We start from the raw sequence: 23,311 nt of genomic DNA, 5'->3' as shown, positions 1-23,311 counted from the left end.
AAGGATGTCCCCAGATTCCCCCGAGAACCACAACGCCGCGTGTGGCGTCTCGACGCTGAGCTTCTTGTCACTCGTTCACTGCACGTCACCACCACGTCCACGCGAGTCCCTTGCACGCCTGGTCACACCCACCCACGCGGTCACCCTCCCAGACAGGGCACCAACAGGTCCACTTGCCTTTCGGCTTTCGCCTACCCACTCGCTCCTCCATCTGTTCTCTTATTCAGTGGGTTCTTCTCCTACCCGCCTTTACACCACTGCAAGAGACACACAGTCCTCCCTTCACCGTTTCGAAACCCCGCAACAGCCTTTAGAATACGATCCACACTGGCGCCGGCTGAAATCGATGTCCTTTTCTTTCCCTTCCCTCCCCTCCTTTCGCTTCTCTCCCTTTCTTCCTGAAACAGGGTTTCACGTGGAGCTCGGGCTGGCCTTGAACTCTTAATCCTCCTGCCTGGGCCTCTGGGTGATGAGACCCTAGGTGTTTTGTTCTAGTTTCCCCCTTCCTACTCAAAATCCCCCTTTCTCCCATTCTTTCCTCCACTACACATTTTCTACCAAGTCTCCTAAAACTGCCTTCATTCTTTATATGTCACACACACACACACACACACACACATACACGCACGCACGCACTCCCTTCTGCCCCCCCCCCCCAGCTTCGTACACGGTGTCTGTCACACATACCCGGTTCTCTCCTCCCCTTCCTATTGGTAACACAGGCTTACGTTTTCAAGTTGAGGCTCAGATTTCCCTTTCAGTAAGAAGCCTTCTCTCCCCCTTCCCTGCTCCGGCCACACATTCTCGCCCCCCCCCCCCCCCCCCCCCCCCGCTGACTGGGTTGACTACACTGGGATGTTTTCTCCAAGCATTCTCTGCTTCTTGGCCATGGCTTCCTCACACTTAGAGGCGCCATCTTACCCGAGTGCTAAGCTCTAAGAAGGCAGGCACCGGGCTGACCTGCTTCCTAGGTGTCTGCGGGGCTGTGCCCAGTGGTCAGGGTCTGAGCGGTGCTTAATCAACCACTGCAAAGTGAGCGAATAATTCGACTGTTTAGTCCACAGGGGCTCTAAGAGGCGAGCCTGAATCAGGGCAGGAGGAGGCCAGGGACGGACGGTAAGGGATGCCTGCTTCTGTGACTCTTCACTCTTGGCAGTGGACGTGAGCGTTCCATACACGGGAGGGGATTCGTTTTAGAAGTCCAGTTAGGAGGAGTTTTGCCGGCCCCTTGTGCCCGTTACGAATTGTAAAGTCAACTCACGCACCTGCCATCTTCCTTTCTGCCAGGGAGCGTCTGCAGTGAGGCTCTGGCTACAGAGTCTGGCCCCGCGGGTACCAGGGAGGGGCCTGCGGGGCGGCGCGGGGGAGACCAGGCCGGTTAGACGGGGCGAGCGGCCTCGCTCAGGCAAAGCCGGCGGGAGGGCGGCGTGCGTGGGGCCCCTCGGAGCCTCGCCCCGGCACCCACACCGGAGCCGGCAAGGCTCGGCAGGAGCCCACGCGCAGCAGAGCCCGTCTGGAGAAAGGTTGCTGCGCCTTCTCCATCTGAAAAGTCAGCAGACTAGAAAAGGTCCTGGAGCCAAACCCCAGCTGAATTCGTGTTCCTAAACTGTGGAGTGTGTGTGTGTGTGTGTGTGTGTGTAGATACATACACACTTTTTTGTGTTGGTCCTGGGGCCTGATCTCAGGGCCTGGGTGCTGTCTCGGAGCCTCTTTTGCTGAAGGCTAGGGTTCTACTCCTGAAGCCACAGCTCGACTTCCAGCGTTTCGTTTTTCTTTTTCTTTTGGTAGTTTATTGGAGATAAAGAGACTCACGGACTTTCCTGCCCAGGCCTGCTTCGAACTGTGACCCTCAGATCTCAGCTTCTTAGGTAGCTAGGCGTGAGCCACCAGCACCCGGATAAACCTTGTTATTATTATTATTTTTTTAATCAATACCCAGTCATTTAGCAGAGGTTCTTGAGCTGCTAAAAACATGGCCCTAAGTGGGCCACGCTGGAATTTGACATCCAAGAAGATACTGGTCCAATCCATCAGAGTAGGTACACCGGACAGGCGGGCCTCGCCAGGAGTCCGAGTGTCCCCGCGAGCCGGCTGGACAGGTACAGCGGGAGAGAGGGCAGGGCCGGAGAAACGGGAGGAGGGCTCCGAGTCCGAACGCCAGGACGAACCACGAGGCCCTTCCCAGGAAGGAGTGAGGGTGAAAACGTTCTCCATGAGAAAAGCCATGCAAGGGTGGAGAATTTTCAGTTCTGTTTCATTCTGGGTCCCCAAGAGCTTTCTCTCAGCAGATACTCGGCGAATGAACGCTGAACAAGAGTAAGAGAAGCTTACGAGCCTTGATTTCTCTCTCTGAAAAGGGGGTGAGTTTCAGTGAGATAATGTGGACATAGCGTTACCGTCACCACTTTTCAAATTCAGTGACACAAAGAGCCACAAGAGCCACACAGAGAGAACGCTTCCCGGGTCTTCAACATACAAACAGGTAGCGTGATAATATTTTTGCTCCCTAGCCAGCAAAACCGTAATGTTTTCCAAGCATCTGCTGTAGCTTCTTTTTTTTTAATATGAACAACAAAATCAAATTTGCAATTCAAACCCAAGTCCAAGTGCTAATGCATTCACGTCCTAGATTGCAGAGAGCAGAGGCTGGGTTGCTGAAGTCTGAATCAAATCCATTGTCAGCACGCCACCTGAACGGAGCAGCGGAGGAGATCCTTCTCCCCCGGGGGGCCTCCCGCGCCCCGCCGCCGGCCCCTCTTAACCCAAATCTTGATCTCTATTTCATGTACCAGCATTCTCGAGTGTAAGAAACACATCAATAAAGATGCCACGTGATGGTTATTGTGTTCTGTTTGGCCTGTTATGTGCAAACTCGCAAAGCGATCCCCGCGTCAATTCTCTCTGCCTCGTCATTCCTTTGTTTCGTGGGAAGGGGGTCTGAGGATCGAGTTCCCCGTCTAGGGCCCTCGCGGGAGAGGCAAGGAGGGTGGAAAGGAAGGCGTCGGACGCCCGCGTGCTTGGGAAAGCTGGCTCGCTCACACGCAGCCCGCCCAGGCGGCCCGAGCACGGCCGGCAGCACACGGGGCTCCCCCAGAGCCCGCCGGCGCCGTTCCCAGCAGCCCGTCCCGCTCAGCAAGGCCCCGGCCTTCGCCCTCCACGCCGCAGGAGGCCCCGTGACCGCACCGAGCCCCGGCCCTCCCGCACCGCCATCACCACGAGTGCACAGAGATCCGCCCTCCCGCTGAGGGACCGTCCGGGGTGCGGGGCTCAAGTGTGCCCTTCACCCCACGTCTGACGGAGCCCGCCCCTGGCCGAGGGCAAGCGCTCGCCCGCACAAAGGCCGCAGGGCTCGGGGGCCGGCCGCTCGCAGCTCGGCTCGACGGCTTGGGGGGGGTGTGTGTGCGTTAAACACACCGCATAGGACGCGTTTACATCGATGCGGTCTTCTTCTATTACATAATAATGACAATACCGTAGAGGGAAGATGATGGAGTAAACCATCCTCGTCCCCAACTCTATCCTTACTGGCTCTTTTCTATAAAGGTGTTTGTTGTTGTCTCCCGCCGGACGGAGGAGGGACGGGAGGCACCGGAGAGCAAGGGGTGTGGGAGATGGCAGAGCTGGTGTGAACCCAGGCTCGGCTCCACACTCACACCGCATCTGAAAGGCGGAGGAGCACACGTGGAGAGAGAAGCACCTTACTCCCGCGCCGCAAGGGGGCTTCACTGGCTCTCCACGCACTTGTCACGCTGTTTTAGGGGAGAAAACAACGTTTCTACAGATGAACTCGAAAATTACATGTGCGCAGAAGATAACCATCTACGGAACTATACACAGACACGTGCGCGCACGCACACACGCACACAGACACACAATTACCATGAGACCCAAGTTGAGACCTTGCTTGCGACCATCTAAGAAAGCAGTCAGCCCAGACCTGTTTTGGAAGAAACGTTGGGGCTCTGGAGCGGATGTCAGCCACGAACAGTTAGAAGCCGTCACACCAAAAAAGCTCCAGAAAGAACGGGATCCTTGCCCCGCCCCGGGGCCTTGTGGGTATGACAGATCAGCGGAAGGCCCCCCTGAAAAGCCTGGGGTACCGGACGGACGGAGCCTGGCCCAGGGCGACAGACCATTGACTGAGGTACTCTGGGGGGAAGTTTCAGAAAAGACTCCGAGCTTTTCTTTCCACTACAGGTCAGGCTTAACACCGGATTTCCAAGGAGCCCTGGGTTCCGCAGGCCTGGCGTGAGCCCTCGTTACAGAAGCCGGCACTTCGGTGTGAGCGGCACGGGGAGGTCCTCGCTGGGTGTCTCTTTACTAACGTCTCCCAGCCTCTCGTGCGCGGCTGAAGTCTTAAGCATGTGATCATCCTGGATGCTTACAGCGCCAACTGCACGCGCACGCACCTGCAGCAAGTACCAGAGGAGTGCACACTCCCACCTTGAGAACGGCTCACACTGCACCGGGAGCCGTGGCAGGCAAAGCCCTCGGCATTTAGAAATCCGAAGCCCTCCCGTCCCGCCCACCCCCCAATCTCCAAATCCGCGAGGGTTTGCGCAAGCGTTCGGCCTTCTCCCAGCTGACCGGGTAAGTTACGTGGTCAGCACAGGTCATGTGACTCCCGTATACCGTTCACAGTTGCAGTCGGAAGGGTTTCTTCGCAAGGTGCCGATATGCAGTTTAAATGGGTGCATTACAGAATTGTCCAGAACTTAGGAAAACCAAGACCGTCACCTCTGTACACACCAGGTACTCCTATCAGAGTATTTGGATGAGCTGCCTCATTGATGCTTCTAGATGTTTCCACGCAAGGTTGGCTCGGAACTTACCACCAGCCAGGTCAAAGCACGTGCCCTGCCAGCCGGGAGCGGGTTTGCATGGGCCACGGCCGCGTGCTCCACGCCGGAGCGTTCAGGAGGCAAAGCCCCCCTTGCCCCGCAGCTCACCCCCAGAACGCCCTGCTCCCGACCCTGCCTTGCATGAACGCAAACGCACGTGGAGAGCGTTTACTCTTAAGGACCAGAAACCAGTTCCCGAGGAACGAACAGCTCTTGCTTTTCTCCCGCTAGAAGTCGAGCATACACTTTCTATTCAGACGTGCTTGTAAACACGGCCTTGTGTTGCAGGCTGAAATTCCTAATGGGATTTTTATTTCAGGCAGTGCAGAAACGATGCGGAAGGAGGGCGGGAGGTGGGCACGAAGGAGAAGCGGCAGGGAGGGCGGGGAGAAGGCTGAGCTGGGACCCTGCCCTCACCGACACTCACACCCGGGGCCACCGCGGAGACCAGGCCGCCGGGACGGCTGGAGGCCTCTGCCTGGGGTTTCTGGGAGGAGGGAGGCCGGAAGGACTCAAGGACCACTTCTCTCCCTGGGGCGGGAATCAGGACTAGTTGCCGCTGTGTCCTCAGAACGTCCACTTTAGCCAGACACCGGTGGCTCACGCCTGTCATCACAGCTACCCCGGGGGCTGAGATCTGAGGGTTGGTGTCTGAAGTCAGCCCCCAGGCAGACAAGTCCATGAGACTTTTTCTTTCCAATTGAGCAAGATGCACTGCACTCAGACCCTGACGTGGGATCGAGATCTCGCCATACAGCGACTTAAAGATACTAATCTCAGTCGATAACACCAAAAAAGCCAGAAGGAGAGTTGTGGCTCAAGTGACGGAGCACCAGCTTTGTAAAAAAAAGAGCTAAGGAACAGTCCCTAGGCCCCGAGTATCCCCCGGCAACTAAATAATAAAAGCCCCCATCCCTTTCTATTCCCTAAGAAGTTCTCACTCTTGTGTTTGGTCCCTTCTAGGAGACCATCTTCCTCTGGATGCTGACATTGGGCCTTGGCCCAAATGCCAACCGTGCAGAGTCCAAGGGGTAACCCCCTTGCTGTGGAATCAAATCCCTGCCCGGGTTTACGTCCTTTCGGAAAGCAGTGGTAGCGAAGCAAGACCTCCTGCTGGAGAGAACGCCGCCATTCCCTCTCGAGGGCGTGATTAGGCACCGTACTCCCCCCCCCCCCCCCGTGGTAACTTGCATTAGCCTCTCTCGGTTCTTCCACCCCTCCCTCGTTCCCCCACCACACACACACACACACACACACACACACACCACCAGTGAGCAAACAGAACATAATTCTTTCTCTAGACAGCTCCAGCTCCCATGCGTCTGTTTCCTGGCAGGTGCTGACTCGGAAGCTGAAGGCTAAGGACGTGGCTTTATTTACCACACGAGGGGATTGCCTCCGTCCCTGTCTTTGGACGCCCTCTGCCCTCACCCGGGGGCGAGGCGGCGTGGTGGGCGAGGACAAGCACCAGCTCCCCGCACCAGCCCCGGGGCGGGCACGCCCAAGCCGCAGGTCCCGGCCGCGCTCCACCCGGGGCCCTCGGGGCTCTGCCGGCCGCCTGCAGGGCTTTCCTGTGGGGGGGGGGGGCGAGGCGGCGCGGCCGCCTCCTACCAGCTGACTTCATCTCTCAAAGGCCACGAGACGGAGGCACTGTCGTTATAGCAACAGCCAGAGCCGTCGGCGCAGCCTCTCCCCGCGGCCTGGCTCCTGGCTGGCGCAGGCGGCCGTTTCGATGACGTCCAGGCCACGCGCGCGCCTCTGACGGCGCAAACCTAGATCCTCCAGGGCCGGGCGGCAGCCCAGGGACCACCGTGCTCTCCCCGGCGCCCGCCCGGCCCGGGACCTCCCGCCAGCGACGGGGACGGAGATGGTGTTCATCTCCCAGGCAGGCGCCCGCTGCACCTCCCGGGGGGACGGGGACCTCCCGGGGGGACGGGGGTGACCGTGGCGAGGGCCTGGGCGGGACTTCCTCTTAGGGGTGCCTGTCTCGGTGGACCCGTCCCCTCCATCCTCTGGAAGTCACACTTGGTTCCAAAACACTTCTCTCTCCATGAAGGTGTAGACTAATCATGGCGACGGCGGGTCCCACGTCCTCTCGAGGGGTGCGCGACGGTGGAAACCAGCGCGGGCAGGGCTCTCGGCTGGTTTTTAAGGCCACCTCGCCTGCGCCAGAACCCCTTAATTCATAGACTCTCACGTGCGCCAGAACCCCTTAATTCATAGACTCTCACGTGCGCCAGCACCCCTTAATTCATAGACTGAATTTTTTTTTTTTTGGCAAGGTAAAGCTATGCATGTAGCGTTTTCCAAATCTCTCCAAAGCACAGCAACTAAACAAACTTAATTATGTGACGGAGCAGCAGTTACTTAACCTCCCGAGCCCTCTGTTTCCTCCATTATAAAGAGAGAGAGAGAGAGTTGAACTCCATGGTCTCCAGGAGTTGTTCCAGCTCCGAGTGGCTCCATTTGGGGTCCAGATTCAAATCAATAGCTTGCTTTCAACATCACCCTGGAAAGCAGGGGGAAAGCGGAGGGCTGAACTTGGCAGGGAGTTACTAAGTAACTCACGTCTTCGTTCCAAGTCAGAGAGCAAGAGCCATTTCTCTTCTGCAACGTTTTCTTGCCTTTGGTATATTTCAAAGCAAAAGTGTACTCGAACCTTCCTCACATGATTGAAAAAATGCCCTTCCTCCCCCTCCCTCCCTCCCTCCCTCCCTCCCTCCCTCCCTCCCTCCCTCCTGCCAGTACCAGGGCCTGACCTGAAGGCCTTGAGTTCTCTCTTGGCTTTCTTGCTCATGGATGGCACTCTACCACTTGAGCCATGCCTCCCACCCATGTTTTTGATGGTTAACTGGAGATGAAGTCTCTCAGACTTTTCTGTCCAGGCTGGCTTTGAACCATGATCCCCCAGGTCTTGGCCACCTGAGCAGCTAGGATGACAGGAAGCCCATGCCAGACCTGATTTCAGACAGCCTTGTGGGTAGTACCCCCCTCCCCGCCCCTCCCCCCCCCGCCCCAGGGCCCTGGTAGGTGGCCCTTGTCTGACACCCCCACCAGGGCCGCATCTTGTTCCCACAGCCATGCCGGGTAGCTTGCACGGCGGGGAGTGGGCTTCTCCATCTCCACCGGGAACGATTGGATACACAGCCCTGGGTGGCAGGAGGAGTCTGGACCGCGCGGCGGGGGTGTTACAGACTCTGGACCAGGACAGCAGAAGGCGCGGCGCGGCCTGCCTGGACACAGCCCACCCGCCTGGGCCATGTGGAGGGGCAGGTGGCAGGGGTTCTAGGATGACTTCCCCGGGGGCCAACCCACGTTCTATGAGGTCAGTGGCCTCAGCTTCGAGACCATGTTTTGCCCTGGATCAAATAACCTGTGACGCCCCTTACTGATCTCCTAGCCTACGATTTTATTTTGGCTAACCTGGCTATATACAGTTAAAAGATGAAACCAACAGTCCAGATATTCCTTCCTACATTAGGTAATCCATCCTTAAATATAAAGAAACAAAAACATCCGTGTCAGTTTGGGTGTGGTGCGGCGTGCCCGTGACCCCGGCATTCGAGGCGTTGAGGCAGGAGGCTCGCACATTTCAAGGATAGCCCGGGAGACGGAGTGAGCCCTTGTCTCGAAAGAGTGTGTCTGGAAAAGAAATGGTTGTGTCTGTTGCTATTTCTGCATATACACTGTATAGTAAAACCTGGTTAACTGAGATCCTACTAAATTTGCCTTTGACTGTATCTTGGCCCGGGGCTAACTTATTTGTCGTTATGTATTAAAAAAAAAAGCTTCCCATGTAATAGAACAGGTATTAGAAAGATTATGCTGGGAAATGCTTAACCTATTTAAGAAAGAAATGAATCTAAAGGTCTTAAGGACTCAAGAGACTCAGATTTAAATAAACAATTGATCTATGTATTATGAATTCTTCTCATATATTAGGGTAGCTCCCAGGGGCCGTTTATTTACTAACAGTTTGATAGTCTAGTCTGAATTGCACTTGTTACTTTTAAATATACCACATTTACCACCAGACTTCAATTCCGATTTTTCTCAATTCGGGAAGCTGTTTGCCGAAATTAGTTTAAATTAGGGTGAGACTATTGTATTCACAAATGCTTCATCTACACAGCAGAAACGATGAGTGTAGCATTTGTCTTAGGCTGGTGGAACCCTGCAGCTGAACTTGGAGCCTGAGATTCGAATGGAATGAACACACAATGATTAGTGGCCATTACTGACTTCTTGAAGCTGTAACTTATCCGAACATGTATACGCTAATACCAGACCCAGAGTAATTATCTCATTACTATGAAGCCGCACAGAAATGCGTTATGCAAAATACACGTTGGATCACATTTAGCAGTTTCTTCTTATGTTGAAAGCTGAGCAGCTTGGTGCTTGGCATGGGCGGGGGGGGGGGGGGCGGCAGGCACTTGGGCTCGAGTCTCCGGACAGCTTTGTCTCTGTTAGATCCTTGAGCTTGTTCTTAATCTTGCACAGTTACTCTGAAAATGGTATATTCATATCTGACTGCTAACGCCACGGGCGAAGAACTGGATAGATTAGGGACATGTATAAAACAGTCGTGATGTCTCTAACCACATGTACATTTCTATGTGGCTTTTTGTGGGAGAAACTCAACATCAACACAGCCAAAACAAAGGCCTGGTGGTCGTGTCCGGAGCCCGGGAGGCTCGGTGGGCTGCAGGGGCAAGAACTGGAACTCCGCAGGTGAGTAGTGATAACAGCCCCGATCGCAAGATATTGCCCTAGAAACAAAGTGGTTGTGGGTCACGATGCGTTGTCCTTACACAGGGATGTGTTGAACTGAAACCCTGTGTACGACCAACTAAACACACACAGACAAACAAACAAGGCGGCGTCCACTTCGGTTGCTTATCCGTCTCAACAATGAAGACGGGAAAAACCCCAGAGAGGAGTGTGTCATTGGAAGTGAGCTCTGCTAATTAGATGAGCGCAGCCAGCCAGGAGGCAAGCCAGGGCGAGTAGGAAAAAACAAAGAGGACAAAACACCCAGTCAGATTTGTGGTAGGAGCTTGCAGCTTTGAAAAGGGAACTAGGAAATGTCTAGATTGGAGCCAGAGACTCATGGGGATTGTTAAGCTGGGTGCTGGTGACTGTCATTCTAGCTACTCAGGAGGGCTGAGATCTGAGGACTGAAGTTCAAAGCCAGCCAGGGCTGAGACTCTTATCTCTAGCCAACAAAAAGCGAGAAGTGGAGCTGTGGCTTAAGTGGTAAAGTGATAGCCTTGAGAGAGAGAGAGAGAGAAAAAATCTCAGGGATAATGCTCAAACCCTGAGTTCAAGCCCCAGTACAAGGGCCAAAAAAACAGAGAGATAATACATTCTCTGAATGCAACACAGGGCTGGACTTGCCCTCTGGGGTTTACACGCCTGACAGCTGTAGCGAGTGTGAGAATCTTTGCTCAGGAGTGACGTCTCTTCGTCAGAATTTATGGCAATGAGCAGGTGGGGTCTGATACCTCTGCCGCAGAGCCACACATTCTAATAGGTTTGTGGTGGTTTTGTTGTGTTTGGTACCGTTACTGAGGCTTGAACTCAGAGCCCGGGTGGTGGCGTCCCTTAGAGCTTTGCTTGCTGAAGGCTAGCGCTCTACGACTCGAGCCACAGCTCTGCGTCTGGCCTTTTGGCGGTTGACTGGAGGTAAGAATCCTATGGCATTTCCCGCCCACTGGCTTTGAGCTGTGATCCTCAGATCTCAGCCTCCTGGGGAGTCGGCACCCCACTCTGGCTAGTTCAGATTAAAGTGACGCGTTCCATGCTCGGAGCTAGCGCCTGGGCTCTTGCCCGGGAGAGCCGCACTGGAGTGAAGGGCCGGTCTGGGGTCGGTCAACGGCGGCCGGCAGTGCAGACGGTAGAGAGGCGCGGACCCTGGTGTGGGAAAAGGAGGGAGGAACTCAGGCCTCCGGGAGACGGAGGGAAGGCTTTTCCAGGCACACGGAGCTGCAAGTGGCTGTCAAAGGAGAAAGAGCAGAGGAGGGCCCGACCAAGAAAGCGGGGACAAGCGAGAACCTGTGTTGGAGAAGCTCACAGTGTACAGCATGCATATGGACATGAGTACGTGACTATCATATTGAGAACCTAGGAGTTACCGTCTGAAGCATTTGTTTTGGGTAACAGGACCGTCTGTCATAATTGTGCCCGTGGCTTGCTGTGCATCATCCAGGGATGCAGGAAGATCACGAGCGGGAGCTCAGCCTCGGCTCACAGAGTGAGGCTCTGCCCTAAGAAACCATACAGAGCCCGGCGCCGGTGGCTCACGCCCGTCATCCTAGCTACTCAGGAGGCTGAGATCTGAGGGTCACGGTTCAAAGCCGGCACGGGAAGAAAAGTCCCCATGAGACCCTTACTTCCAATGAATCACCAGAAAACTGGAAGTGCGGCTCCAAGTGGCAGAGCGCTGGCCTTGAGCAGAAGAGCTCAGGGACAGCATCCAGGCCCTCAGTTCGAGTCTCACGACCGACCGACAAACCACCAAATGAAAGAAACCAGAGTGACAGAAACAAAAGATTAAAAGACAAGTCGGGGGGGGGGGTAGAGATACATCCAGGGGGAAGTGTCAGGAATAGGGACAAAGCCTCCTCAAAGGCCCCGGCGGCCCCTCCGCGGAGCCGGCTGGGAGGAAGACGCCCGCGAAAGCCCTCGCCGTCACAGCACCGTCTTTCCCGCACGCGGGCTTGGGTTTTATTGATCACGACAGCTGTCATAATTCTGGGAGGACTCGGGGTGATGATCTGCATTTCACTCGTCAAAGTCGAAAGGAGAGTTTTCTAGTTCTTAAAATGCCCACTTAGATCTCCACCCGAAGGGACAGTCATTGCTTGCGCATTCTGTGCGCTATACTTTGTCCGCTGGGTTGGATGGGGTCTGGGAGTTCGAACCCGGGACCCACCTCATCGGAAGCACATGTTCTACCACCGAGCCGCCCCTTCCGCCTACCAAGGACTTTGGAAAAACAGGAACAGAATCGTCTTCTGACTCTGACACTTGGTGGGGAGGGGACGCGTGTGAGGGATGACGCCATGTCAGATAAAGCTGTCGGGCTACACGCGCGCGCTTGGGTGACGGTCTCAGAAATGGCCGCGTGACCGTGACCAGGGCCAAGGCACCGAGGGCTGCCTGGGCTCAGCCCAGCCCCCGACGGCAGGGTGAGACCGGGCCTGGGGTGGTCAAGGCCTCCGCGGAGGAGGAGTTGGGTATGGCAGCCCAGGCGGGGAAGCTCAGCTCTCACTGATCTGGCAGCAATGCGGAGGATTAGGTTAGCAGAATAACCTTGAGCATCTGCCAAGTCAAAACAGGAGCCATAAAACACGCACACGGCCGTCCCCCTGCGGACTACCGCTCGCTCTCTCAAATCCACTCCTCGCCCTCTTAAAGTACCTGTGTCCTAGTGTAAAAAAAAAAAGAAGGAAAAGAGCTGTAAAGGGTAACTGTAGAAGAAGAAGAAGAAATCTCTGGATATAGGATGAAATTCCTTCACAAGAAAAAAAATACCGAGTAACCACTCCTTTCTGTTCTCCCTCTCCCCGTCCCTCAAATTAAGCAAAAAAAAAAAAAAAACCCAAAAATTTAAAGCATTTCGACTTGGCTCTGCATGAAAGGCATTTAATAGAAACATCACTGTCATGGTCCAAAATTCCAGAGCAATTTCCCAATCATAATGAAATGGGGGAGGAAGTAGTTTTGGTGAGGCCTTAAGAGCAGCCAGTCCACGTTGCTGCATGGGGTGTCTTCATCAAAGATAAGAGACCCTGAGAATCAGTTCTCCCGTTCGGCGGACATGCGCGGAACATTCCTCAAGCACTGGCCCCAGGTGAGAGGCGGGACTGCAGACAGAAGCAAGGCGCATTCTCCCCGGAATAGCCGGCGGTCGCGCCAGCTAGGTGTTATTATTCATCATTAGAATGTGGCTGGTCCTGCTCCTACCCACCCCCACCAGGAGCCTTGACTTTAATTCACCAAAGAACCATACTATGTCAAGAAAAAAAAAAGAGAGAGAGAAAATGACCACAGTAAATCCTGTAAATGTGGCGGTTCTCTCCGGAAATAAAGCGACACTCTGAGCTCAGACCTTTTCTGAACTAAGGGGCAGGAAAGAAGAGACAAGAGCAAAATTCCCAACCAAACAATGGAACCAAACCGTAGCAAACACCTGCCACAAAGGGAGAGAAACCCAAAACTGGCAGGGAGAGAAAATTATAGATGAGATAAAAAAAAAAATCAACTAAGAAGGAAGTTGGAAGAGAGTCAAATATCTTTCCCTCATCCGAGAGAATCCGCGGGAGAAAGACACCGAGGTTTCGTACGCCACGGAATCAAGTCTGGAACCGATAACTCAATTTGCACGTATTTTGGACTTAATTTAGATGAGAGCCACGGCGAATATCCAAACCCAGGTTTACAGATGTGACTGCACGCTTGCTTCAGACCAACGGTGGAGGGAAAAGCGCATTGACAACAAATCCTCCATCACTCCGTTCTTCCGGGGAGGATTCTATCCACTAACGCGGGCATCAGGCTGTTACTAAGACCTCCAGGGGGCCCCCACGTTGCCCGATCTTCCCGGAGAGCTTAGGACTCGGCCCCGGTCGTGGGAGGAGCAGGACCAGGCTTGAGCGTGCGTTTGTGGGCTGGCAACAGCAGCGGGTAACACAGCCCACTGAAGTAACTGCGAGGTGAACGTCAGCTCACAGGAAGGGGGGTGGGGGGGGGGATCGGCTCCTCTCTGGAAACAGATCCACGCTGCAAAATCATCCGAGTTAATTTCCTGCAGCTGAGGAAGCCGGTTGCCTCATTAGCATAGGGCCATGAGCAAGTCTAGCCTCCGCCGAGCGGCTCGCGGAGTGATGAGCTTTCGGGGCCTCGCCTCTATTTTTAACCTTCGCTCCCGAGGCTCCGGCACCTGCGGAGGAGGAGAGGCGTCGCCGTCCGCGCGCAGCTCTGGGTCTGCCGCTGGTTAGTCAGGGATGCTCTGAGACACAGACCTGTCAGCCGCCACGGCGAGACACCCCTAGGCCCCATCTCCGAGGTGTGGGGGGGGGGCCTCTGTGGCCTTGTGAAGCACCGGCCTATGCCGCGACTGGGGGGGGGGTTCTTGGACACCCCACGTGACGATGCGGAAGTTCCCTCGGGGCGTAGGGTTCACCCTGGATGTACACCGAGCCCACCTTCCTGTTCTTAGAAAAAACTAGGGGAGGGGCCGTGGGAGGGGGGTGGGAATTCCTCCAGAGTCAAGGGTGGAGGAAGCCTGTTCGCAGGTAGGGGGGCAAAGTGATTGTGGCTCAGCCGGCCCTGACGATTCTGGTAGGTTAATAAACACCGTTTCTAAACGGGAGGAAGGCGGAGCTGAGGGAGTTGAAGTAAACAGCCCAAGGCCCCAAGCAAGAGGGAGGGAGTTGAGATTTGACCCCCCGTGACAAGCCTCTCTACGAATGCGGGGAGCCCGTTTCGCCTCCCAGAACGAGTCCAGAGCCGGGCCCCTCGGTGAGAGAGGAAATAACGCAAGGCTCTCCCCGGACAGCCCTCCCCTTCCCGGACGGGAGGCCCAGAAGCAAGCACCACGCGCCCGTGGGTCTCCCGTGAGGCCCAGCTCCCCGCGGGCATTCTCCACGCTCGCGTGCGGCTGCCGGGGCTGCCGGGTCTAACCCCGCGCGCATCGGCGACCCACCCACTCCCAGCGGAGTCTGAGGACAATGGCGCGCGTGGCGGCACGTCTCGGGGGCACGGTACCGAGGAGCGCGTGGCCGAGCACCTTCCGGGGCCGTCAGTACACAGACGCGGACGCGTTCCCACGGAACGCCGAAGCCGTCTGCACGCGGGGCGTCCTAACTCCCGCTGAGTGTCTTCACATTCTCAGTGGCTCCTACTATGGTTTGGGATTCTCAATATCCACCAGCGGCTGGAATGTTCTAGGCTCCACCGCCGGGGACTCCGGTCCCTCCCTGTCTCTTCCACTGGCTGGCTGCTGTAAAATGAGCAGTTTTACATGTCCATGGGCTCCTGCCCTGGGGCCAAGGAACTACATAACTCTTTCCTCCTTTTCCTCAAGTATTTTGTCATAGAAACGGGAAGCGCGCTAACATACTTCGTAAGCGAGGTAGGGTTAACTTGGGACTTTCAAGCGGGTGTCCTTTTCTCCCTATACAATTTTTTTTTTTTTTTAAAGTCTAGAGACGAGGCAGATACATAGCTTTAAAGGACAGAGTCAGGGCCTATGGTATTGATATGGTTGGCTTTATACACCGGAGTTTACATGAAAATGGAGCTTAAGGCCACTGAGGACCCTGAAAGTTGTACGAAAGACTTTGTGGGTATGCATCTCTTTTAGAAGACACTTTGATCAGATTCCCAGTAAGGTCCATGACTCTCCGAAAGAACCAGTCTCCAATACATTGACAATAATAAACTAAATAAGATTCTGAGACTAATGGTAGAGTGTTTGCTTTTTTTTTTGGTGGTCATAGGGCTTGAACTCAGGGCCTGGGAACTGCGTCTGATCTCTTTTGCTCGAGTCCAGTGCTCTACCACTTTAAGCCACAGCGCCACTTCCAGTTTTCTGCTGGTTAATTGGAGATAAGTCTGACGGATTCTTCTGCCCAAGCTGGCTTTGAACCGCAATCCTCCGATCTCAGCCTCTCGAGTAGGTAGGATTATTATAGGCATGAGCCACCGGGTGCCCGGCTAGTTCTGGCATTTAAGATAGGACGATGTGACTTATAAACAGCATTGGTTTCCTTGAACGCAAAGCCGTGCGTTCTTGCAACTCTCGATTGTGCTAGTGAAGGCACGTCCCTCTGATTCACAGAGAGGGAGGTGTGCTCCACACTGAGGGCAGGTGGGGGGCTGGGCTCCATCCTGCGGGCCCCAGGAGGTACAGAAGGTCTAAGACGAGTCACATGGGCAAGAGAAGAAGAAGAAGAAGAAGAAGAAGAAGAAGAAGAAGAAGAAGAAGAAGAAGAAGAAGAAGAAGCAGCCAAGGCTGGGGTAGGCAGCGGGAAGGCCACAGCTCCGCCTTAAGTAGTGGACGATGGCTAGAGGGGAAAAGAACGCGATTTCATCTCTGTCCCCCCAGAACGTGGAATGAAGATCAATGGCTACAAGTAACGGGAGGCAGAATTCAGCCACCATCTAAGAAGGAACTTAACACAACAATGAGAGGGATTTAAAATAGCCAGGACTCGCTGCCTTGGGAGGCTAATGAGCCTCCTGTCTCTTGAAGTCTTCCTGGCCAGGCTTCGCGCCCACCGGCCAGGCACCTGGGAAGGGGATTCTTTATTGGGTGGAAGGTGGGAGAAAATGACCTCCACAGTTTCTTCCGATCCCTTGCTCTATCTATGAAGGTTTCATATCCCTTATTAAAATTTATAGCCAAAGACTCACACACACGCTTCGTTTGCTCTGTAGAAGAGATACTTCAGGGGAATCGCTTTATAAAGGGGAGAATCACCCTCTCCTTTTGGACGTGTTTTGTGTGATTAGAATGGAGTCCGCCCGCCTGCCTCTGCACTCTTCTGAGGCTCCACCGTCCTTCCACACTCCTTCCCGCTTGGGTCCCCGGTGCTATTTATCACCCTTGCTCCCCATCTTGCCGTCTCGGGTCTGAAATCCACGAGAATCAAGAGTCGTCGCTGAAGAACATGCATCAGATCATGTCTTTCTGCCTAACATCCTTGCAGCTTACTCCTTCCCTTAGTCAGACTTGCCGCGTGACCCGGGAGGTGGGGGGGGGTGGCCTGGGGTGCCCTGGGGGTGGCCTGCTCTCTCCCTGTCCCTTCGCCCTTCGCCACACACTTTCCTGCCCTTGCATCGGCGGGGGGGACAGAGCGAGGGCTGGCTGGTTGTCACCCTCCAGACTCTTTCCTCGGATCTGTCTTCTTCTCCACGAGCGCGCCAGCTCCGCGGCCTGGCCATCGTCTGTGATGCTCACGGATGTGTCTTTTCCTGGCATCTGTTAAACGACCCACCGCCTCGCCGAGGGGCTGCCAGGGTGTCTGACTGCAAGGGGGAAGGAAGGAGCGGCTTCCGGCGGGAGCCTGCCCAGTCTAGGCTGGGGACCGGATGCGACCTGTTCCTGTCGCCGTAAGGACCACGAGCATGGACACTGATGGGGCTCTCCCTCGTCTTAGTGCTGCGCAGACCCCCAGCCCTGCCGAGAAGCTTTACACGGACCCTCTAGACTCTCACGGACATCACGGGAAGACGAACCTTCCAGAGAACGTTCCTTTCCACCCGGGAGAGAAGGCGCTCGCACCGACTCCAAGTTCCCCTGCGCGCGCACAGCGGATAAAATTCGAAATGGGGTACTTCAGTGTCCCTGTCGGGTCCCAAATCTGTGTGCGTGCGTGTGCGTGTGTGTTCTGGGCGTGAGGAATAAGCAGTTCTGGACGGGCTACTGAGGAGGTGGGAGGGACTCCTCTGGAGATCTTTAAAAATAGACCAGCCATCTGGGATGGTTTTGACATGGCCTCTCCCGCAACGGGGTGCTGCGGGAACGAAGGCTGCCTCGAAGCCCCGTACCACCCTGTTTTCTGGGATTTCACTGTAGAATCTTATTCGTGGCAAAAAAACAAACACACACACACACACACACACAAAGAGCTAGAGATTCACCTTTTCTTTTCCACTGAAAGTGAAATCCCATTTGATTTTGGCACTGCAATTCTGCCGTCTCGGTATTCTTCTGTCTTCAAATGGGCAATTTAGATGTCATTGCTCTGTGTGTGTGTGTGTGTGTGTGTGTGTGTGTGTGTGTGAGAGAGAGAGAGAGAGAGAGAGAGAGAGAGAGATGGAGATGGGAAGTTTGGTCGAAACTTAACTTCCACCCTCTCTCTCCTAGAAAGGGAAGGAAAGGGGTTTAAGGAGGGAGCGCTGACAAGAGGGGGGGTCCAGAGGGGGAGGCCTGGTGGGAGGCAGGGTCAGCATCCTACAATGGGGGACCTGTCATAGGTGAACCCAGAACCCGGGCTCTGCAGGCCGAGGGGACTATGGGTAACTGTGTTATTCCTTCATCGTGGCGCTGGATGGTTTTAAGCTGCGCCAAGTCCACGAGTAAACAGGAAGCACGTCTTCTCTAACAGGTGGTGATGAAATCAGAGGGAGTGAACTGCTTCCCCCCTCTGCTCTTGTGACAGGCCTCCTGTGGCAAAGCTGAAGAGCCACATCAGATTTTAATACACACAAGGCTGAAGTGTACTATTTTCTGCTCCTTTCCCTCTAGAGGCCACTGCAAAAGAACCTTGTTATCTTTTTTTTTTAAATCTCAGAAGTGTGTGCGTGTCATAACTGGTTTTGTAAAATCTAAATAAACATGGCTGTGATCATCAAATATATTACTTCTAAATGTTCATTACAGGTCGACTCTACACAGCAACCTAAAGACAAGTGTAACTCAAGATTCTTTGCTCCAAAGGAACACAACCAGTTTCTAAGGGGGACATTACCTTTTTTGTAAATTAACCAACAGTACCAATTTCAACAGAGTATTGCAGTAGATCCGAACCAAACGTGGTCCTAGAGCTCCCCACAAGCCATTTTTGCAAGCCAGCCTTATCATTTTATCATATGAATCGATCACTAGGTTCTGCATTTGCCGACGGACACGGCGCTCCCTACAGGGTGCACGTGGACAGCTCTGTGATCGGGGTGGCAGTAGTGCACGGGTGCTAGAAATAGAATCTGAGTGCTGGAAGTTTCCGGCAGGAAAACTCTAAGGTAGAAAGAAGCGCTCTTGAAAACAAAAGGCCCAAATGGGATATTCTCAAGTAACTGGAAGGAAGCTCCTTTAAAGAGCCTTTGTAAGGTCAGGCCCGGGGGCTCACTCTTGAAATCCCAGACAAGAGGCAGAGATAGGAGGACAGTGGCTTGAGGCCGGCTGGAACTAACACGGAGCCCCTGCCTGGAAGACCAAGCAGGCGTGGCCCACCGTGCGCGTCTGAAATCCTCGCGACGCGGGAAGCCCAGGTGGGGAGGTCGGCCGGCTTTGGAGGCGGGCGGTGGGCAAAAGCGCGAGACTCTGTCTGTTCCGAAGGATTAAAAGCAGCGAGAGCTGGGGGCACGGGACTCGCGTGGTAGGACGCTTACTTAGCAGGTGCAGAGCCCTGAGTTCGAGCCCCAGAGTCACACCAAAGGGAGAGGGAAGTCTTCCTGACGCGGAAGCCACACCGTGGCTCCGCTCTGGCGCGTCCCGCGTGGTGCAGCCCCCTCCGCGCTGGGTGGAGCCCAGGGGACGCGTGTGACCCCCTCCCCCACCCCCCACCCCCACCGATGGGGCCCTGGGAAGGCTGGCGCTTCCCCCCTCCCCCCCAGCTTCCGGCCCAGCCTCCGCCCTGTCCAGTGCTGGCCGGTCACTCTGTAGCCGCAGACCGCGGCCTCCTCTCTCCCCCCCCCACCTCCCCACCCCCCCCACCCCGGCCCTCCATGACTCCTGCGGGGATTTCTCACAGTCTTCCCTCACAGATTCAACACCACCTCTCCCTCGACGCGCCACGCTGGAAAACAAACCCGGGGAGCTTGCTGGGGCTTGTGGAAAATAAAAATAAAAAAGGCGGGGGGGGGGGGCTGCTTTCCCAAAGCTCACCCCCCCCCCCCCGGCCTCTCCAAAGTGCTGGCGGATCTGCAGGGAGATTGCAATCCTCCTATAATGAGATATTAATGAGCTCTACACATGTCCCTCCCCGCGGCGGCGCTCGGGTCCCTTCCCCCTTCCACCCCCTCTGCTGGGCTCCGGCTCTGACACCGCACCGATTCTCCGCTTCCCCTCCACCCCCCAGCGATGGGGAACACAGCTGCCCGGCTCACCCCAAGCTGCCAGCACGAGGGAGCACCCAATGGGCCGGCACCGCCTTGTTTCCTGGCCTAATGGAGGCTTGTTTAAACACGGGAGCTGTTTGCATTGCCGCGGCTCACTGCATGTTAAACACAGTCCTCTGAAACCCTATGCCAATCCAATAAAGGTATCAGCAGTTCAGTGCGGGAGGCAATTACTATCTGGTCCCCAGTGTGCCTTCTAAGCTCTAGGAAGGAAAATGTGATCGAACAACTAAAAGGGAAATCTGATTCAGCTCGGCATCACGTGGAGGACACCAGGCTTAACAGCAGCCGGGTCCGCGGAGGGCAGGGGGAAATCAATCCACGGGCGAGCGAGGGGGAGCCAGTACACATCGCCAAGAGGGCTCTGAGCCAGGCTGTTAGGGAGCCGGCTCCTGAGCGCGCCCGCCCCGCCAGCCGCCGCCCACCCTCGCCCCCGCGCCTGGCAATTCCAAGGGGTCCCCCGTCCGGATCTGTTTTTGTGACACACGGCCATCCTCGGAGAGCACCCTCCACCTTTCACTCCTTAAGGACTCCCGTGAAAAAACGGCTTTTCTTGTGCGAGGTCATTACCATATCAAAGACGGGGGAGAGCTAGCAAACAGGAGAGGGGTAATACAGAGACAGATGGAAGCAGGCGGGTCTGCTTCCCAGAGAGAGAGAGAGAGAGAGAGAGAGAGAGAGAGAGAGAGAGAGAGAGAGAGAGATCGGTGGGTCCCTAACCTCAAGCTCATGATCCCAGGCAATAAGGCAATGGATTGCTTTTCTGCCTGGGCGAGGCACCAGAGATCGGGGGAATCACACAGAAGATTTACACTTATTTCTCACCCAGGAAGCTGGAGTTTGAGGGAAGTGAATTCTTTCCTGTGGTTTTTAACCTCTGGAGAGGAGGAGGAGGAGGAGGAGGAGGGAGGCTTGGCTTTCTCTGGCTTCTTTTCCAGTGAAAACTCGGCTCTAAAATGGCCCCTCTTCCCAGAGGAGGAGGCAGGGAGAGGTAACGATGTGCCTGGTGCCAGGCAGGACTGGTACCCACCAGAGCTCACGGGGTGCCAGCCATTTCCCAGGACGTTTGCCAAGTCCCTGTCTGTTCCCCCCCCCCCCCCAGGGCTTCTGGCGTGTGTGTGTGTGTGTGTGTGTGTGTGTGTGTGTGTGTGTGTGTGTGTGAAGTGGCAGGGCTGTGGTGTAAGCCAGTCAGCTTCCCCCACAGGGAGAGAGAGGGCTGAGCCCCACACGGGGCAGTCTCCCTCAATAGGCTACCAGGGTCTGGACCAGCACGCCCTGACATCACATTCATAGAACAGCCTCAGTACCTCAGGCCTTAAAAGAGGGATACGTGCACTCTACCGCCTCTTCGGAAGATGACAACAGATGCCTTCCTGTCCTGAACATGGTGTGTGTGTGTGTGTGTGTGTGTGTGTGTGTGTGTGTGTGTGTGTAGTGTTCCAAAGCGTGTCTCTCATACACACACACCTTCATGTAGTTGTACATATACCTCTGTATGCACACACCCCTACACGAAGACTACCTTCAAAACATCACACACAGGTATATGCGTATATACAATCTTCTTAAACAGAAGTATCAAAGCAATTTTAAAGGATTTAAAACCTTTGTAATGAAAGCCTTTCTGCAAACATTAGGATGCCTTATTATTTTAGGAAATACTTTCTTTTTTCTTTAACTAGCAGGGTCATAAGTCACGCTGTGGTTGATGATCTGCCCGCTGGTGAGATGTTTGGTTTGTTTGTCTGTAAAGAAAGAGGCTTGTTAGCTGATTGCTGGCGAGCCTTTGAGAAGGGAGAGAACTGCGCAAATGACAGCAGAACAATCTGTGCGGGCAACTCCCTCGTGACCCTATTTTGAGACAGGACCTGGCTGAATTTCCAGTCTGAAGTCGGCAGGAACGCTGGACGCGTTTCTCAACGATGCGTGGGCAACCCCATCTCCTCTCGGCAGAAACAGCACATTTTAATTTCTTTCTTCTTCCTAGTGTGTGACGCACCGCCCCAAACTCCATCAGCCTACTTTCCCCTCAAACCAGACGGAGAAACCCACAAAAATCCCTGGGCTCCTGTCATGCCGTTCTAACCCCGAGACAGCTGGACTGTAATGGATCCTACCACAGAGATGGGAAGTGTGGTAGAAGGCTTGGTGCTCAGCCCTGTCATCCCAGAACTTGGGAGGCTGAGGTAGGAGAATCCAAAGTTCTAAGCCTGCCGGGGTTACATTGCAAGGTTCTGTCGCAAACCAACAACAAAAGTGAGAGGCTATTTGGTCAACAGTAATTTTGAGGAGATCCAAGTCAAGGCGATCGCGGATAGACCGAGGGTACACCTCTTCATTCGACTGCTTTCTTGTGTACACGAAGGGCTATTTTAAGTATAGTTACCTTTCGTATTACTTATATAAAACTTTCTTCTCCTTTTTCTCACCCGTCACATCTAATTCCCCCCTCCCCCCCTTCTTTCGTGATTGGGTGAACAACCGGCCGTCTTCCTGCCTTGGCCTCCTGACTGGTGGGGTTACAGATGTGTACCACCACAGTCAGCTCGCACACGAAACCTTCCTTTTCCTTGTAGATACTTTGACACCTGTTCACGTGATGGAGGAAGGGCATTCGATTTCTCTTATTACCATGAAATGGAAAGCCCACATCTCCACTGTACAACCGCCAGGTTGATTACGAAAACTGTGGAAGCCGGGTGCACTGAGGCTGACTTTCCCACTGACTGAGAAGTCACCGTGTCGCCCCCCAAAGCCGCTCTTTCTCCCAGAGGCCTGGGGGTCCGCACTTCGCGGCCACATCTGGACACAGATGTTCAAGCGGTTTGTTTCTTCTCCAGAGCACACAGCCCTCTCTATCCGCCCCGCCCCCCCGCTCATGCAGGTCTGTTATCCTTGAGAATCGAGAGCAAATGGCTGACCAGCATTAATCAGATCCCGTCCACGCTGCCCCTTCTGTCTCCACAAGCATTATTTCCCCAAAACCAAACGTTGCTGAAATGCTTCCCTAGGAACAGAACTGGAGATCCCTGAACCCGAGTTACTGGGGATGGAAAACGGGTGTCACAGGGGCAACGATTCAGGCTCCGTGACTTTTCATTAAGCCTTTTGCGTTCAGCGACACGGAGGGCTAACGGTCCGATCACAACTGCAGCCTCCTTTAGGAGAATTACACCTTTGGAGCAAAAAAAAAATGAATCTGCCATAGTGATGAAGGTGTCGATTAAAGGAGGGGCCCCCTGTAAACCATCCAAAGATCCCGCTTCTGTTAACCACCCCAGATCTTATGCAGAGACCTGGGAGCCTTGCACGTGATAGGATAAGACGGACAACAAACAAGGCCTTGGTCCAAACACCAGCAGGAGGAAACTAGACGTGAACATGGCAGCCGCAAGGGCCAGCGCCGGGCCTTCATCCCCACCACGGAGGAGGGTCCCGAAGTACATCATACAGACAGGGGCTCGAAAAACACACTCTCTGTACTTGGAGGTTTGAACATCGCTGAGATGTCAGGAGCAGGGCATGTTGCCAGGGTCGTACGAGTTGAGTCGGGTCTCGGCTTAGGCTAGCCTTCAGCCTCGATGTTCCAGATCTTAGTCTACTAAGTACCTCGGATG

The 23,311-nt window shown here is 54.7% G+C and overlaps 1 protein-coding gene across 1 annotated transcript in view; it reads right to left on the bottom strand.

Annotated features, from left to right (window-relative positions):
• Maml3 (mastermind like transcriptional coactivator 3) overlaps positions 1-23,311 on the bottom strand; it is a 254,318-nt gene that overhangs the window by 94,136 nt on the left and 136,871 nt on the right.

Source organism: Perognathus longimembris, chromosome 24 (assembly GCF_023159225.1).
Source record: "Perognathus longimembris pacificus isolate PPM17 chromosome 24, ASM2315922v1, whole genome shotgun sequence".
Taxonomy (NCBI): domain Eukaryota; kingdom Metazoa; phylum Chordata; class Mammalia; order Rodentia; family Heteromyidae; genus Perognathus; species Perognathus longimembris.
This window is presented reverse-complemented; position numbering and strand designations above follow the sequence as displayed.